The sequence below is a fragment of the Typopeltis vanoorti genome, chromosome 11, assembly GCF_054136105.1.
Source record: "Typopeltis vanoorti isolate ZY-2024b chromosome 11, IOZ_Tvanoo_1.0, whole genome shotgun sequence".
NCBI lineage: Eukaryota > Metazoa > Arthropoda > Arachnida > Uropygi > Thelyphonidae > Typopeltis > Typopeltis vanoorti.
This window is the reverse complement of record NC_143559.1, coordinates 136,117,094-136,132,963: the sequence shown is the minus strand read 5'-3', so window position 1 is coordinate 136,132,963 and position 15,870 is coordinate 136,117,094.

Below are 15,870 nucleotides of genomic sequence, written 5' to 3'. Positions count from 1 at the left end.
AATCGAAATATTGCGGGAAAAAAAAGTGTCTCAATGATACATTTGCAATAAATCAACCTTAAATCCGTACAATATTTAATAAAAGTTGCAATATGGATGTACACAACAGACATTCAGGGAATTCCATTTCTTTCTTTTACTTGTGTACTTCGTAAATTGCAACTTTTATTAAATTCATTCACCAATTCATTTAATACTATTAAATTCGCCAATTTAATAGTTTTAAATGAAATTCAGTATTTAGAAATAAAAAAAAAAAAATAAATTTATACGGTCAAGTAGCATGTTGTCACTCAATAAAGCTGCTGCCAGACACGACAAAAACGATGAAATCAATAATGAGGTTCTTTCGGTGAAGAATTACTAACTGGCTTATCTATTTTAATACATTTTAGCGCAGGTAAAGTAAAATTTCCCCAGCTCACTCTTCTCGTATTGGCTGTCGCTAAGAACACAAACCAAATTCAGATTAGGGGATTAATGTTTGAATAACCTGTAATATCAGAAATTTATAAAATTATTTTAAAAAGAATAACTTAAAAAATCTTTTAAAAATTCAGTAGTATTAAATCTCCAGTTTGTAACGTTTTTAAGAATGTTTTTTTTTTTTTTTGATTTCTGAAAAAATCCTACTATAAAAATCCTAATATATATCCTACTTTTTTATTCTTAAATATTATATACGTTAAAGTATGAAACTGTGATTTTTTAGTTCGAATTACTTGAAGAGGCAAAATGATGTTTTCTTTTAATATCACTCAAGTTAAGTAGAATATGATAATTTGATAAAATAGGGTTAGAATATATGGGACTGAACGATAAACAAATGAATAAGAATCGTATGAGAGAGTACGAAAGTTCAAACAGAAATTAATCAACTGGAACTTGATTAAAAGATAGAGAACTGAATCGTTTTACAAAAAATATGAATTATCAGCGAAGAAAAAAGACATTTGGCTTGATAACGTATATTCATAGCAGTTTTAAGCTAGATGAGTGTGAAGTGCCTCTCATAGCTGACCCGAGGCTTTTTCCCCTCCAATGGGAGAGTGGTTGCACTGCATTTGCGAAAGTGCATGTGTCATTATTTATGTTATTTAGAGACTTCTGTTATTTATGTTATTTAGAGATTTATGTTATTTAGAGACTCCCCCCTCCAGGGGGAGGGGGTAGGGACACATCGGAGAGGCCATAGACTACACGCACCAGCTATCATACTTATTCTTGAATTCATTGACGTTACTTGCACCCCCAACATCCAACGGCAATTATTCCAATCATGCGCCATCCTATGAGAGAAAAAATGTAGCTCTCACCCAATTCATTCTTAGATTCCAACAATGTCTTTTTGTCCATTCCCCACCTTCTATAAAACGAAAAATTCCACCAACTGAAATCCTGTATGACCTTTTCTTAAGTTCATATGTCTCAGTCATATCACCCTTCTTTCTCCTGTTTTCCAGCGTCTGCGACCTACAAATTCTCAATTCGTCTTCGTAATCAGTATTCCATAATCCTGATATCATTTTGAGACTCTCCTCGGCACTCTCTGTATCTGAATCACAACGGATTCAGATCATTCTGAATATTAGTCAGACATTCCTGATTACGTTATATATCTTTCCATCAACAAAAAATAACTGTATGTCACATGTCAAATCTTTCCCAAAGTCATTAATTTACAGATGGAAGAACATTGGACCAAGAACTGATTCTTGGGTCATACTACTGGTTACCTTGAATCTCACAGATTCTCACCACCACCATATTCGACTCTTTGATATCTGTCAGTCAGCCATCCTCTTAACCACATTAATATTTTATAATCAAAACCCATATTTTCCAATTTATGCAACGTCTTCCATGCTCTTGTAAAACTCGATGTAGCTTGAAAATACCAAGGCGCTTTACATCAATTTTTACAGAGGTCAAGTCTCATGAGATTGTTACAAAAATAACCTTGTTTGTCTCCATATATATTATGCTAAATATTAATGTAAATAGCCCTATGGGAAGTGACTTTACTGACTGCTTTAACAAAAATTTATAGAATGTCAAAAACGAAGACAATGCTTTGCCACCGAACTTTGTATAATAGCGCTATGTAAGGGCATAAGAAAGTTGTTTATGATTTAAGTTTATGAAAAAATTGTTTGCTCGCTCTGCGTATAAACACCTTCAAAGTTAGTGTCAAAGAGAGAGGCAAGTTTTAGACGACTTTTCGCTGTCCGACAAGATAGCACTAAAGGAGTGTAGGGAGGAGAAGAAAAAACAGGCCGGTCTTAGCATAAAATCAAGGAGTCGTGCCGAATTCTTCGGGGGTTACAACCCTTGGTGCAAGGTCACGGATAATGCCAAATAAAAAGTGATTGAGCTGAACATCGACGGTGGCAGTTAGAGTTATCGGCAGTTATACCGGGAGTAGGATCCAGATGACGAGAAGTTATGGCAAGGCGACTAAAATGGGAACCCAGGGAGGGTAATAATGGCAGTGCTGTAGCCAATCAAGTTCTAACTGAGACTCGGTCATTGCTGTTACCCTCCTGCCAAGATTAGAGTTCACAGCTCAATAACACCCTCTCCTTGCATTGTCCTGTACAGATAACGGGGAATATGAAAAGCATTCTTGCTTCGCCTATCCAGCCAAAAAAAAAAAAAAAATATTATTTAAACTTCGCGTTTTATGTCATTTTTCGCCGACACAAATACGGAATTAAAGTCGGGTACAAGCACGGTTTTCTTTTCTTTTTTTTCACTTAACTAACCTTTCTTTAAAATATCAAAAGATCATCCTTTTCGCCTACTCTGCAAGTCAGTTATCGCCAGTAGTAGGGCAGGCGCGTTTGACTAGGTCAACATCAAGATAAGATAAGGAATCGTGACGTGATTGATTGTTCTTATGATGACGTCATTGTGTGTAACATCATGAGTTTGGAATGTTTGGAATTTTTCTGGGGACAATCTGTGTGTGTGACGTCACGTTGTTTGTTTTGTTCGCAAAGGAATTGTGGGTGATGGTTGGAGATAAGGATTAGTATCGTGATTGGTGGGACACTATGAACAAATTAGGGGTAGGGTGAATGGGAGAAGCAAAGTCTGAGTCGTGGATGTGTGTTGTTATCAGATGAAGATAAGTGACCTATTTGTTAGTTGTAAAAAACTGACGTTACTGTTTTGAATGGAAAAGAAAGTTATATTAGTGGATAAGAATTCGTGGCGTGATTGGTGGGACACTATGAACAAAATCTTTTTACAATTGGTATTTTTAGTTTACAGCCAAGAGAAAAACCAAGCGGCATTTAAAAAGAAATTAAAATAAATGGAGACTTAAATTGATAACTTTTGTATATAGTCTAGAAATTCTAATGATAACTTAAATTACTTACAGTCTTTCCAGAACAGGGACATCTTGAAACTATCGAGGTTTTCTGACTATTCCAAATTGTTGATTTTTAGCATATATTCACAGCACAAAACACAAAAACACAAGGTCTGAAATGCACTTGACCCTTTTTCTGAGGGTTTCATAATACTTCCCACACAACAATCCAAACTTCACTTTTTTCATGACTCACATCCTCCCTTTGATGTTTGCGTGTATTATTAGTTCAGGGTTTGAGTATGTGAACGAAATGTTTACAGATAACTCAATGTCAATAGATAGCATTAGACAATTTTCTAAAATAATTAATTACACAATGTCAGTTTATCCAGATTTTTTTGTTTGTTTGTTTTGTTTTTAAACCAATACATATAATTCTAATGAGCATGTATTTTCTTGATCACAGAACTAATGTAATTGAGGTCTCATCAGTGGGAGCCAGGCTAGCAATACCAAGATTTTAATAATACAGAGCTTATAAGTATTTTACCAGAACAAGTTACCATAAGGTGTTTTAACCTTATTAAATAAAAATCTCAAGATGAGATATAAATGTAGAAAGTATTTTACCTTGGGTATAATAAATGATACCAAATTTATTAATTTGGTATCATTTATTATACCCAAATAAACTAAAGATACCAAGCTATTTTAAACCTGGTTTTACTCCATTTCCCAAGTAAGCAAACAGACAAACAAGTCAAGTTTGCGCCTGCAAGTGTCGTAAGTCTAGGCGACCTTGAAAGTAATGCAAGTCAAGGCACCTCATGATAAAAGTAGATTATTATACCTAAGGTAAAATACTTTCTACATTTATATCTCCTCCTGAGATTTTTATTTAATAAGGTTAAAACCCCTAATGGTAACTTGTTCTGGTAAAATACTTATAAGCTCTGTATTACTAAAATCTTGGTATTTCTAGCCTGGTTCCCACTGATGAGACCTCAATATAAAGGTCGAAACCGGTGGGAACTATTATGAGTTCGCTCTCTTAAGGTTTTTGCCTTAAGGGAGCAATTTGAGTCTCCGGGAAAAGTGTTTTCCGGCACGGCCCGGTGAGGGGCTTGTCAATGAATGCTTTTCTACGGAATATGAGCAGTTCTGCTCGTTGTGCTGCTAGCGTCCTTTGCCCCCATAAGTGCTACAAGATGGATTTTTATTATTTTTTATACAAAATAAGAGAATTGTATGGGATTGTTGATGATAAAATTAAATATTACAAGCAAATATATAAATAAATTATAAATATATTTATATATCGAGGAAAATTGGGGATGCTGCAGTTCCACAGTGCCTATGCACGAGCTGCCCCTGCTTATAACATATATTTACAACATATATTTGTACAACATATAATATTATAACATTAATAATAAATTAATCAAACTGTGTGCAAGGTGACAACATCGCATTTTAACGCGAAGTACGTAATTCCACATATTCCGGTGATATTTCGAAACACACTCTAATTTACGCATAAGTACACTGAGGAGTTCGCATATTTATGGAAAGGGGAGGAATAAGAGGATGAAATAGTAAATAATAATATTAGATATAACATCTAATCGCATGCAATTGTATTACGATGGCGAACAGTCATCAGCGCTGCAAGCCAATCTTCGATATTCGGGAATTCAGTTGCAATTCGAAATCGCCTGGAATAGAAGTTAAAGCACTTACTTCGTACATACTTCATCCTCATCTTTTCCATCTATGAAATCTTCTTAAGTTTAGTTTTTATCAATAACGCTTTATTTTATGGGAGCTTAGTAGGATTATCCTAGCAGGTCAATCAAATACTTGACAACAAAAGCTAATTCTTTGTCTAAATCACGTGTTAACAATCGAATACGTTGTTTTGGTATTTGGCATTAGTATCATTGTTTCTTTTCATCAAGTCAGGTTCCCATCCTTTTTTTTTATTGTTTACGAAAGTATGTCCAGATAACTGTTGCATTTGAATTCAAATTCTGTAAGAACATCCATTTCATTACGGAAAACGTATGTTAGGACACAACATTTTGATTCCTAGTTCATATCAACACGTACATTTTTTTAAAATTATTTTTTTATTTATATATATATATATATATATATATATATATATATATATATATATATATATATATATATATATATATATATATATATATATATATATATATATATATATATATATATATATATATATATATATATATATATATATATATATATATATATACCACCCTACATGAACGCAGACCACCAATCAGATGTAATCTCCCCAGAAATGACACAATTGCCACATTCTAAACTCGATAACAGAATGGAAAAGAAAGGAAGATCTATTCTCCATATGAGCATCAGGAGCAATCAAAAATACTGGCTGACCCTGCAAGTTTATCTTTAGGAAAATATAGACGACATACACATTTTAATACTGACTGAAGTATCCACGACAAACGAAAAGGCATCCACCTACCAAATGCCACACTTCCAACAACACAAACACTGCAGACAAACTAAACGAGGCGGCGGTAGAATAATATTTACCAAACATAAAACAGAAATAATAGAAATAAACTGTAAATTAGAATTTGAGGAAAATATATGCATCGAAATTAAAAATATCAATCAGGAGAACTCCTTGATATTAAACGCAGTATATACAGACCACCCGATTTAAGCACCACAAATTTTAAATGAATTAAACAAATCTTTCTGCCACAGAAGAAGGCGCATCAGAACACCTGATAATAATAGGTGACATGAATATAAACATCATCATCATTAAATTCCTGATATATACTCTCAATGAGTGTACAGGATATGATAGTACTACATGAAAAATTTACATCATAACTAACTTCCTATCTACAATTTTCCTCCAAATCAGTCTGTTACTTGGCAAGACTCCAACATTATCAGATCTTATATTTCTATCGTCTAAAGCACTTTGTACCGTATCAATCCATCTATATCTTGGTCTTCCTCTGGGTAGTTTTCCTGCCAACTTGACGGAGAATAGTTGTTTTGCTAATCTTTCCTTGCCCATTCTATTCGAATGACCATACCACCTGAGATTAGCTCTGCTAACGCATTCCTGGATGCTGACAATGTCAAGTTCTTTCCTAATATCCTCGTTTTTAATATGATATTGCCATTGATGCCATCTGTTCACGCATCTAATCTTTCTCAGGACTCTCACATCTGCAGTCTCCAGTCTTTGGTTAAATGTTTTACTTCTGACTCAGCTCTCAGATCCATAAGTTAAAACTGGTTTAAACACTGTCTTTTATACAGCTAACTTAGTGTTTGGCTAATTTCTCTCTTATTCCATATGAACTTATTCAGTTGACTTCTTACCATACTTTGTTGAAAGGAAGGAAGTCCTACATATGACTTCCTTCCTACTTTGTTGATTCTTTTGTCTATTTCCATATTTAATTTACCATCTTCACTAAAAATCGTGCCTAAGTACCGGAAATGTTTTACTAGTTCCACAGGTTCTCCATTCACAATGTAGTTGATATTTTCAGTGTTTCTGCCTGTTTTCATTGTGTTTATTTTTTTATTGCTGACCTCCGTACCATATCTATTACAACAGTTATTCACTTTAGTCAGGGAATCTTAGAGACTTCTACTGGATATATTTAAAAGTATAAGATCATCTGCATAAATAAAGTAAAACGCTGTGATTAACATCCCCAATTTTGATATCAGGTTTAATACAACTTTCCTTCATAATGTGATCCATATAGATAATGAATATGAGAGGGGATAATGTACATCCCTGTCTGACACCAGATTTAACAATAAACCATCTTCCTGTACTTTTTTAAATTCTAATTGCTGACATACAACTCAATATGCTACAGTTATATGGCGTAGCATATTGAATAGCTCCTCTCTTGGCACCTTGTCATATGTCTTTCCCAGGTCTACAAAACTTAGATATAGATATTTGTTATATTCCCATGAATTCTCCACTATTTGTCTTAAAGGGAAGATCTGATCCTGACAGCCTCTATTTAGCTTGAATTCAGTTTGTTCTTCATCAGACATTTCTTCCACAATCCTTCTCAACCGTTTCTTAAGTATACTTGCATATATCTTACAAGGAACAGTCAGTAGGGAAATGCCTCTGTAATTCTCACATTCAGTTTTATTTATCTTTTTTTATATGGGTACTATGAGAGCTCTACTCCAATCATTTGGAATTTGACCATCTGTCCAGGTCTTCTGAACTATGCAGTGCAGCCAATGTACGACTTTTATACCTCCATACGTGAGCATTTCTGGTCGAATATCAACTACTCCTGCTGCCTTTCCACATTTCAGGCTTTTGATTGCTTTTTCTACTTCAAGTATGGATATGTATTCCTCACTGGAGTCTGGTCAGTGTTTTTTTTTTACAACTGTGCTGTCATCACTGCTTGTTTCATTAACAGTTTTTCAAAGTAGTTACTCCTTACTTCAAGGATGTATTTATCTCCCGTTTTCATGTCATCTCTATCATCTCTAATTCCTTTTACAGCGCTCTTCTTTCCATTTCTTAGTTTCTTCAACAACCTCCAGATATCCTGCCACCTTTTTGGTATTTATTTTGTATGTTCTTGCCAAAATCCTCCCATGACTTTTATTTAGCCAGTTTTACAGTGTTTAGCTTTCTTACATTTGTCTGTGTATTCTCTAAGAGCACAAGCGGACTTATTTACCAGGAACTTTTGGTATGTTTTATTCTTTTCTTTCACTGCTTCTTTAACTTCCTGTGTCCACCATGGAATTCTGATTTTTCTTTCCTTGCAAACAACCTCACCATATGCCTCTCTGGTTGAAGCAATCGGTGTTTTCTTCAGAGCATGTGACTGAATCTCCAAAGTTTGGTTCCAGATATCAAACTCCTTTACTTTTTATTTCAATAATATTTGTGTATTTTAGTCTACAGTTCACATCTGTGAACTGCAGACTAACAATTGACTAAAATTGAATTTCAATAAGAAATTGAATTTTATCCTGCTCAAGACTAAATAGTGATCACTTAAAATTTCAAATCTTCTGTGCACTCTGGTGTCCTACATCAGTGAGAAAACATCACTATCGACAATAACACAGTCAATGAGACTTATCTTATTCCTTGCCTCTTCTCTTCATGTGAATTTGTGCACATTTGTATGTTGAGACATGGTGTTAATAATAATCAGTCCATGTCCTGACCGGAAATCCAACTGGTATTTGCCATTATTATTAGCTTTGCTCTTTTCTTCAAATTTTCCCAAAATATTTTTGTATCTGTGACAATCATTTCCTTCTCTGCTATTTAGATCCCCAACAAGGACCAACTTTTCCTTTTTCATTGTGTCAGTTGCTTTTTCTAAATCCTCAAAAAATTCCTCCATTTCTACCTTAGTAGCTATGGCTGTTCTTATTTTTATTTGTTTATCTTCCTTTCCATCTGCAGTAAAGTAGGTGCCTAAATATTTGTATTCTGTTGTATGTTCAATTTTCATATTTGTTATGAATATTTCTGTCTCGGATCTGTTTTCTTTTGAGATTTTCATGAATTTGGTCTTTTTTACATGTATATCTAATCCACATTCTTAACCTTCTTCAATTAGTAGCTACAGTAAATTTATTAATTAGTTTTCTGCTATTAGAATGGTATCATCAGCATATCTAAGATTGTTGTATTTTATTCCATTGATACTAATTCCTATTGCTTTGTTTTTCAATATTTTTAATCACTGTCTCACTATAGATAATAAACAGATTTCGTGAAAGGATAAACATTGTCTAACTCCTCTTTTTATTTTCACTTCAGAAGTTTCAGAGTTAAACAGATGCATTTTCTGTTTAGTGTAAATTTTTATAATCTTAAGTACAAGATTTTCTGTCTAATTTATCTAATATATTGAACATTTTATTATGTTTTACCAAGTCGAAGTCCTTCTGAAAATCTGTTAGTGTTTACAAATTCAGTAGTACTCCTATGGATGTACATGGATGTACATGATGCAGTTCACATTTTCCATGGAATTTTTAAATTCGCTTAACCCATCTGGATTGCCTGGCCTGGCCATGAAATTAAATTGAAAATAAGTGTTCCTATTATGTTGCTCCTAAATCTGCATCCCCCCCCCCCATCTTTGCAGTGGAACTAGGCTTCGAGTAAAATCATTGAAACCGAATATGGCGGAAGCTGTGATATTTACAGGTCCTGGTATCGGAGAAATTTTCTTCAATCCTCGATTACCCCTCATTCCTTCAGACTATCCATTCGCATTCAAACGGTTACGATTTTCATTAAGAGGTTGCTTTGCAATGTCGATTAATAAAGCCCAAGGATTACACCCTTAGATATGCAGGTAAGATTTAAGAGGTGCGAATGCTTCAGACACGGGAAGTTATATGTAGTTCTCGAGTTAACAGTCCTGAGAATTTAATTATTTTTGTCTAGAATGATGAAACTTCTAATGATGTTGTTGTTTACAAGGAAGTGTTATAATGCTCACAATTCTACACCATGACGAAAGCACAGCACCAAATACTGGAATACCCTGAAGTCTACCACTTACGGTATCAGTTCACCTCAGCGAAGCGGGAGGGCTCAGTTAGTAGCATCATAAACGAAACTATAGTAAGTGGAGAAATCAGAAAAATAGACTGAATGCAGAAAGCATCTTCAGACTCTGCTGATGGTGTATATTCTAACCTCAAACTTACATTTAATAAAATATATAACAAAGCATTAAGAAAAATGCAACTTGTGCAGTACACAGAGCTGAAACACTGCGTCTGCGAGAAACGAATCTGTAAGGAGGATCATCGGAGAACAGAACTGCTCTCCTCTGGACAGCAGAGGAGAAGTTTTACTCGAGAATTTTTAGGGAGGTTGTCGGTGCACCACTCCAAATCTGTGAATAGATTTCTAAAGACTGGCGGATTGGGGTTCTGTACAAAGCTTGTAGCTGGATGGATGTAAAATATCTTGATTTACATTGTTTTTCAAATGCTGAGGAAGCGATTGATGTGACGTGTTTATACAAGCAGAGACTGAAGATAGATGTTAGTCCAACTGATCTTTTCTGGTGATTTGTATATTACTGATGGTAAGGATACGCAAGCTGAGATCCCAAGAGAAAAGGCAAGGCTGTATTCCCAAACTAAACAGAATCCATTGATAACAGACAACATATTAACAGATCTACAAAGAGAAGATGCCCTATAGAAACAACTAAAGCGTTCACCTAGCAATATCGTTTTACAAGCTGAATACAAAAGAAAACGGAATCTCTTAACAACACAGATTAGAACGGCAAAAAGAAACTATTACAGCAACAAATTAACAACAGCTCAGAACGACATAAAGGAAATCTGGCATCTGATTAATAAAATGCTGGACAATATACACAGAACCAGTGCCGCTGAAACAATAAAACACAGCTTTGCTTGTGACCCCCAAATCCCTCAAACAGTTGGCAAACAACATTAATCATCACTTCGTGAACTCTGTCCAAAAACTGCAGGACTCACACAAAGAAATATTCTCCACTGGAACCAGGAACAATACGCGTCGTGGTGAAGGCCCGATCTCTCTCTTTCTCTCTCTCTCTTTCCAATAGAGGAGTACCACCGTGCTCTGTTCTGTTACCCACCCTCTTTCTCATATACACAGATAAACTACCCACATCAATAATCCTATCGACAGCTCTTCAGACAATAGCACTCTCCATTCATCTTACTCATTTGACGAATCAAGCAGTACACAGATATTTCAAAATGTGAAAATTATCTACAAGAACTGCCTCTAAACAATGATCTACGTGTTACTCAATGGAGCGAGGACGATCTGGATGAACACAGCCTTGCCTTTTCTCTTGGGATCTCAGCTTGCGTATCCTTAACACCAGTAATACACAAATCACCAGAAAAGATCAATTGGACTAACATTTATCTTCAGTCTCTGCTGGTATAAACACGTCACATCAACCGCTTCCTCGGCATTTGAAAAACAATGCAAATCAAGATATTTTACATCCATCCAGCTACAAGCTTTGTACAGAACCCCAATCCGCCAGTCTTTAGAAATCTGTTCACAGATTTGGAGTGGTGCACCGACAACCTCCCTAAAAATTCTCAAGTACAGATCTTTGCGGTGCGCTGATCCTATACGTGTGATGTGCTTTCTGATTTTCATGAATGCTATGACCCACTGGAATGGACGACCTCCGATTCCGGTAGGTTGTCCAACAAGGTGTTTTGTGTTAATGTGTCAAACGCTTTTGTTAGTTGAATAAAAACAACTAATACTATTCTGTTTTTATCTAACGCAGCGTTTATTAGGTCTGTGAAATCTTCCAGCAGTGTTGCTGTTCTATTATTTCTTTTAAAATGCTGTTGTGTTTTTCGAATGATTCAGAATTTTGCAATGTATGTGGAGAGTTTGCAATACACGATGCGCTCCATGATTTGGTTGATTACAGACAAAGTGGCGATGGGTCTGTAATTACTTATAATTTTTTCTTCCCTTGTTTATGTAACCTATGTCCAGATCTTCGAAAGGACAGGCATGTGTGTCCTTTCGAAGATCTGGACATAGGTTACTTGAGTGTTTTTCAATGTCTTTAGTCTGATTCCTTTTGGGATCGCAAGCAAAGCTGTGTTTTATTGTTTCTGAGCAGTGATGTTGTGTGTGTTGGCCAGTATTTCATTGATATCGTGCCAGATTTCCTTTTCTGAGCTGTTGTTAATTTATTTCTATAATAGTTTCTTTTTTGCATTTCTAATCTGTATGGTCATGTTATTATATTTTCTTTTGTATTCAGCTTGTACATCGGTATTGGTAGGTGATTTCTTAAGTTATTTCCATAGGGCAGGGTCTTCAACCTTCCAGACAGTGCGGGCTGCATTAAAAATTTAAATGAAGCCCGTGGGCCACTAAGCTATACTGCGGCATTTAGAATTGTAAGATGCTTTCCAGATTCATGGGGAAGTCGATTCACAAGGAACGCTGTGCATTTGATACTTTACATAAAATCATATAAAAATAAACAAACTCAGCTTTAAGAGCGTAGGTAGGAGTCGGGTTCATGATAAGTAAATACAATCAGTACTTGAAAACATTCATTTTTTACAATGTCAATGGGAAACGTAGCAATACTTTTCCTTGATCAGCTTGTTGATGTTGGCATCAATGTTAGAAGTAGCTATGCGCAAAGTATTATCGAGATGTTGGTCCGTAATCTGAGTTCTTGTCTTGGACTTCACAGGCTTCATTCTGGAGAAGAACTGCTCACATAACTATGTGCTTCCTAACAAAGCGCACATCTTCAAAGCAGGCTGGAGAAGATTAGGAATGCGTCCTCAAAAATGTATTCTTTGTAAAATGTAAGCAAGGGCACATTGAATAATTTTTCTCTCAAAGAAGAGTTGTTTTGGAGTTCAAGCAGCTTCATTTTCACTGAGCCTGGCATTTCGGCAGCATTGACACTGAATGGCATTGAACATAAATCTAAAGAAGACTGTTGGTTACGAAAATCACTAAATCCCTCCTCGAACTCACTTCGCAACATAGCTAATTTTGTAGCGTATTCATGAAGAGACGAACAATTGGACTCAGCCAGAAGCTGAAAATGAATTCAGTCTTTTTTTTTTCCGAGTTGTGCCCCCCCCAAACTTTGAGCTTGGCCACAAAAGTTTTGATGTGATCAAACAAAGTGTGCACCAGTTGATCTTTGGATTGTAGCCGCGTATTTAGGTCATTCGTATGCAACGAGATGTCGGTCACAAAGGCAAAGTCTGTCATCCACTTCGGATTGTTGAATTCCGCAATCGGCTTCCCCTTGATTTGCATGAACTGCTGTATTTCTCTTCTTAAGTCAAATACTCTTTTAAGAACCTTCCCTCATCTCAACCAACGCACATCACTATAATAAACCACATCGCCGCTTAGCACTCTTGGGTCAAAAACTCCTGGAATTGACGATGATTCAATCTTCTTGCCCTAATAATGTTGACGACAGTCACAATAACTTTCATGACATTCTCAAATCCAACAGTTTTCCGCAAAAATTCTCCTGGTGGATTAAACAGAGGTAATGGATGAACTCTTTTCCTTCTAGTTCCGATTCTTCCCGTAGCAGCGCAACAAACCCTTCGTTCTTTCCCATCATAGCAGGGGCACCATCAGTTACCACACCCTCGAGGTTGGTTAAGCTGAGGTCGTAACGCTGGAGCGTTTTCTTGGAGGCTTGAAGAATATCAGTGCATTTCGTCGTTCTCTTCATCGCTAGCAGTTCTTCTGTCACATTGAATTGTTGATCAATGCCAGGGACAAAGATAGCCAGTTGTGCTGTATCCTTTCCATCTGTGCTCTCATCTAAACAAGTGAATATGACGTAAATTAGGACGACCATTTTTTTAAAGTTCCTTCAATGTCATTGGCAAGTTTTTTGACACGTCGTGCTACAGTTACCCCAGACAAACTCGGTTTTTTAAACACTTCCTTATTATTTGGGCACAGAATATCCCCAGCAGCGATGAGTCACTCTTTCAAACTCGCTGTCCAAGAAGGCTTTTGATTTTTTAGCAATTTTTCAGCTATTACATAACGTACGTTGAGTCACGCTTTGATCTCTTCCCATCTGCCTTTCAAACATATCCTGCTGACATTTTAAATCAATTTGGAGACAGTTTACTTTGTGTACACAAATCTGCCTTTGAAGGTGATCGAAATTGGACGCATGTTTTGTTTCATAGTGTCGTTTTATATTGTATTCTTTTGATAGTGACACTGACTCACAACAAATTAAACACACTTATCATCATCGATCGGCCCAAAAAAAGTACAAATTCTTCCACTTTTCATTAAAAATCCGACAAGAATCACTTGATTTACGCTTTTTACTCGTAGACGTCATAGTGATGGAAGGGGAACCCAAAACATTATCCAGAATGGCCGCGTAACGGTTATTATCCACTGCATATGTCTCACACTAATGAACAATGCCTTGCAATATGAATCCACAATAGGCTATGGCTGACACGACGAACCTGCGTGCGCTTATACACGAATATCACACTGTTCAAGACTGACTGACTGACTGTGGATGAGATCCTCTTGTATTTATATGAAAATAACGAAGTATCGAGAACCTTGGAGATGTATCTGGAAGGCACTAGACAGCGCACTCGAACGAACTACGGCTCCAGCCATCTATCTGCGACATTAGCACTACTACCTAAGAACCGCTTGTCGCTGGTAGATGGCTAAAGAAGCATGTCTATTTAATATTTATTTTTATAGGATCTTATGTAAAGTATCAAATGCACAGCGTTCCTTGTGAATCTGGAAAGCATCTTACAATTATTAATACCCCAGTATCGCTTAGTGGCCCGGGGCCTTCACTGAAATTATTTTTTATTTAATTGCGTTTTAATGTTAAGTAGTTATTTTTTCAAAATGGCCGGCGGTGATACCGCGGGGTCTTCACCGCATGGCCCGCGGTGAAGACCCCTGTCATAGGGCATCTTTTCTTTGTATGTCTATTAATATGTTTTCTGCTATCTATGGATTCCGTCTAGTTTGGAAGCGTATTTTTATTTTCGTTGCTTTGTTATATACTTTATTAAATATAAGTTTAAGGTTAATATATGCAGTATTAGCAGAGTCTGAAGATGTTATCTGTATCCAGTGTATTTTTATGATTTCGTCATTTACTATTGTTTCGTTCATGATGCCATTATACTGTTTTGTTGTCTCATTGAGTTTTAATGCTTCTGTTTCAGTATATAACTGTAACGCTGTAAAATAGTGGTCTGCCAGTTTACACGTTAGGACGGGTGCTGTCTAGCTGTTTTGAGGGGACCGTATATTTATGTGGTCAATACAGGATGAGGCGATTATATTTCCGACTAGCTCTTCTCGTGTATACGACTGTATAAATGGGGTTGTGTTATATGCTGATAAGAGGTCTAGGTATTGTTTTGTGTTGTTATTTATGTTCCTAATGTTTATATTCATATCACCAATTATTAACAGGTATTCTGGGGGGGAAGGCTTCGTTCGTGATAGAAAACTGTCTGCTTAATTAATCAAGAAATTTGGTTGTGCTTAAATTGGGTGGTCTGTATATTGCATTTAATATAAAGGAGTTCTCTTGTGTCATGTTTTGAACTTCGATGCATATATTTTAATCTAATTTATAGTTTATTTCTATTACTTCTAATATATGTTTGCTAAATATTATTATACCGCGTTTAGTTTGTCTGCAGTGTTTGTGTTGTTGAAAGTTTGGTAGATGGTTTCCTCTTCGTTTGTTGTGGATACTTCGGTTACTCTATCAAAATATCTATGTTGTCTATATCTTCCTTCGCAAAAGATTGCAGGGTCAGCCAGTGTTTTTGAATGTTCTTGGTGTTGATATGGAGAATAGATTGACCTTTTTTCGGTGGCAGTCACTTGTTTCCATTCTGTTTTCGAGTTTAGAATGTGGCAACTATCATGT